This window comes from Papaver somniferum, chromosome 2 (genome assembly GCF_003573695.1).
Source record: "Papaver somniferum cultivar HN1 chromosome 2, ASM357369v1, whole genome shotgun sequence".
Lineage (NCBI taxonomy): Eukaryota > Viridiplantae > Streptophyta > Magnoliopsida > Ranunculales > Papaveraceae > Papaver > Papaver somniferum.
This window is the reverse complement of record NC_039359.1, coordinates 159,447,601-159,451,367: the sequence shown is the minus strand read 5'-3', so window position 1 is coordinate 159,451,367 and position 3,767 is coordinate 159,447,601. Positions and strand designations below refer to the sequence as shown.

At 36.0% G+C, this 3,767-nt stretch overlaps 1 long non-coding RNA gene across 5 annotated transcripts; it reads right to left on the bottom strand.

The window, feature by feature from the left end:
• Positions 1 to 1,232: 1,232 nt before the first annotated feature.
• Positions 1,233 to 3,530, bottom strand: LOC113354192. Of its 5 annotated transcripts, none has more exons than XR_003361719.1 (5): positions 3,180 to 3,530; positions 2,819 to 2,916; positions 2,644 to 2,738; positions 2,167 to 2,434; positions 1,233 to 1,654 (listed from the first exon to the last, which is right to left on the bottom strand). It is a non-coding gene; the product is annotated as an uncharacterized LOC113354192 (long non-coding RNA). The 5 variants fall into 5 exon arrangements; XR_003361721.1 differs by having other exon boundaries at positions 2,167 to 2,254; XR_003361722.1 differs by having other exon boundaries at positions 2,167 to 2,254; positions 2,644 to 2,732.
• Between the last annotated feature and the right edge of the window lie 237 nt (positions 3,531 to 3,767).

Below are 3,767 nucleotides of genomic sequence, written 5' to 3'. Positions count from 1 at the left end.
AATATAAATATCGTAGGTTGTGCGTAGTTCAATCAATTAGAGAATCCAACCTTTGGTTGTTGATTATATTGATTGAAACTTGAACATTGGTCTTTGGTACCGTTCAAGTTGTTTCACATAATAATCAGGCTCAAGGATTTCTATCTGTTTGATTTGCGATTACATTGTGAAACAGAGATACAACTCTTGGATATATTTTCATTGAACAAATATAATGCGGAAAAGAAATAACACAGACACCAGAAGTTTTGTTAACGAGGAAACCGCAAATGCAGAAAACCCCGGGGCCTAGTCCATATTTGAACACCACACTGTAGTAAGCCGCCTCAGACTCTAGCCTACTACAAGTTAACTTCGAACTGAAATGTATTTGAGCCCTAACCAATACCACACTGATTAAGGTACAGTCGTGTTCCTTACGTCTTTGAATCCCAGCATGACTCTACGCACTTGATTCCCTTTGCTAATCCCACCCACAACTAAAAGTTGCTACGACCCAAAGTCGAAGAATTTATAAACAAATCTGTCTCCCACAGAAAATTCTATTTTGATAGATAAATCTCTCCCATAGAAATACCTATGAAGTTTTTTTCCGTCTTTTGAAAAATCAAGGTGAACATGTACCAATTGATAATCCGGTCTTATATTCCAGAAGAACATCCTAGAAATATTTATCACCTCACAATAACTTAACTATATGGTGGTAGAACAAGTTATTGTGGATCACAAAGAATCGGACGAAGAGCTTTGTGATTACTTTCTATATCTTACATATCAGAGATAAATCTCGAACAAATCTTAGAGAACATGGTACTCAATACGATAAAACAAGTAAGATCAGAACACGCAACTACAAAGAAAATAATTGGGTTTGGCATCAGAATCCCAATGAAGTCTTTAAGTCGTTAATCACTAATCCAAAATGCGAATTTTAGGACATACCATATCTGTCGTAAACTAGGTTATAGGACAATTTATGTCCGTCCTAAAGTCTGTCCTATTTTTGGTGTACTATTTTTTGAAGGACGGATTATACTTGTCAACAAGAACGACTGGTTTTGTTTGTCCGGAAATAACGACTAACTATGTCTGTTTAAATTCGGGTTTAAGAATTCAGCATCCTAATTCAGCCGAATCTGATTCATCTTAATCAAATTCAGCTGAGTCGATATGAATCGTTTTTCCTTTCTATTTTTTAGTTACATTTTTTGTCTAATACTTGAGACAATCCATCATACAGAATTTGGTCAACAAATGGACCCTTTGTATTAAAATCAGCTAAAATTTAATTTACAACTTGACAATAACCATCCTTGGTTTCGATAAAGAGAAGCTACATATTTCATTCACATTTTAAACAACAATGAAGGAAAAAACAGTTTGATTTAACTTCGACGTGCACTAATTACGGGCCATTCCATCATATCTCCGTGAAAAACATCTCCAAGTGATATGTCACCAACACATAGCTTCATAATGCTATCAGTGATTTCAGCATGAGAACCAGAAAAGCCTTGATTCGGGTCTGATCTAAGGATATGACAACTGATACTTATGGACCAGGAGTTATGAGCATGATTCACTACAAAGCAATATCTCCATCCAATCCATTATAAAGGCCATTCCAAACAACCTTCCCTCCTCCACGAACTGCCTGAAATGGAAACAATGTAGATAACTATATTGGTGGGCAGAGAGATATCCACTTTGATAAATGAACCGTGCATGTGAAGACATAAAATTTAAGAAATTAAATAGACAAATTAGAATGCACATTGCAAATGCTTATAGTGTGAAAGAGATACAGAGTACAAAAGGGTTTTTGGGTGCATTGGATAGAATTTCGTAAAACTACTCCCACTTCAAATGTCAATACTGACCACATACTTCTTGCTAGTTAGACAAAATTAATTTTTTGTTTGTTGGAATAAAAAACACCCCGGGTAAATCACATCCATACGCACCTATACTTATACCACAGAAAGGTTGTTCAACTGAGTCTCGGGTTTATTGACAAGGAGGGTCCAATTGAAATCATGGGATATAAAGATTTTAATGTCTTAAGGTAAGTTCAAGTAAAGGGAAAAAAAAATCAAAATAAACAAACTTTGGGTAGTAAAACGAAATGACAACAGGGATTTGACTGGTTAGGGAGACAAGACATACCAGTGCCTCGACACCTCCTGTTGCAGCAATAGCTTCACGATTCCTGTGGTCAAATGATAAGTTCCACAAAGCACCAGCAGCTTCCTACCTGTTAAAGCGGTAAACAAGTTCTAGACTATACTCTAAAGTGGAGAAGCTGAAGCTACGCAAGTTTTTAAGTTACAACAACTAAAGTACTCAGAGAGGAATCAAGCCCAACGCAAATATCGCCCCAATTCATTAAGAACTTCACTATCAGATGATTACAAACCTTTTGGAATATGAAAACCTAATGCAATTGAAGTACAAATGAAAGATATTATACAACAAAGTCTACTAAGTAACTGAGTCAAACTATAGACAAAATAAACAAAAGATTTGATGTATTTATCAACACCAGGTGATGAGGCGCATTACAAGACCATATTTGACTATGGCATTATAACATTCTCATAATTTTTGTAGAAGTACTACCTGGCAGAAGTATAATAAAATTACCTGACACCTTCATGAGTAGAACATGTAAGCTGCAGTGCTATACTAATGCTTCAAGCACACCTTCCTCTTTCCCAACAGCAGCGTTGTTACTGTTGCTATCTCCATGGGCAGCTAGATTAGGTAACGCACGAGCAGTGTAAACAACAAAATCCACAGTTAATGACACATTGCTCACCTGCAACTCGAAATCACAGAGCTTTTCTTTCTTCTCCGGAAACTTTGTATCCCTTCAACCCCAGGAAGCTCCCTTGAGCTAGAATTTTTTTGCAATAACTGCATAAGAGAAACAATACAATGATGATTAGTCAGCAATGAGAAACACTTCTACCAAGAAGATCTAATGAAAATTAATCTCGGAAATACTGAGGAACAAATATACCAAATAAACCTACCCCTTTCATCAACAAGTACCAGCATGGCTCTAAATACAAAGAAAAATTTCATTGTTGAAGAAATATCGACCCGAGCTTAATGAATAAACAAAAAAAAAAATTATACCAAAATCACAAGATTTTAAACTGATTTCGCGTTTTTACCTCTTCTCCACCCTGGGTTTCTTCACCTTTTCGATGATGATTCTTCTCCACTATCGTCTTTGCCATCAATCCACCACCACTTTCACCATTCCAAGCTAATATATATGTATCTTCAATCAAGGTGGTTAGGTAGAAGATGAAGATGTATAGAGCGATCTTCAGAGTTGTAAAAAGAAAAAATTTCTCCAATCTCTCCGTGAGGTGGATTAGAAATTTGAGTCGATTCCAATTTCTTCAAAACTCAGGGATTTTGAAGATTTATGAACGGATCTATGTATGAAATTGATAGATTACACCTGATTATAAGAAAAACAAAATTAGAAGAATCGCATGGGAGAAGTTAAGAAGACAGTTCATTGTTGATAAACACGGACGAGAATATGGGAGATTTTATTTTCTCCGTGTGTTCAGTTTAGGTAGTTTTTAAATATGGTTGAGACCGTACGATTAATATGATCTAAGGGTTCTTCTTCATAGCCGATAGGGGTGGAACTTTGAAGCAGTTTGGGGAAAACGGAACCGAAAAATACTACAGATTCGTACTGTAAATTAGCAGATAAAAATGTTTCGACACACCCCAACTGTTAT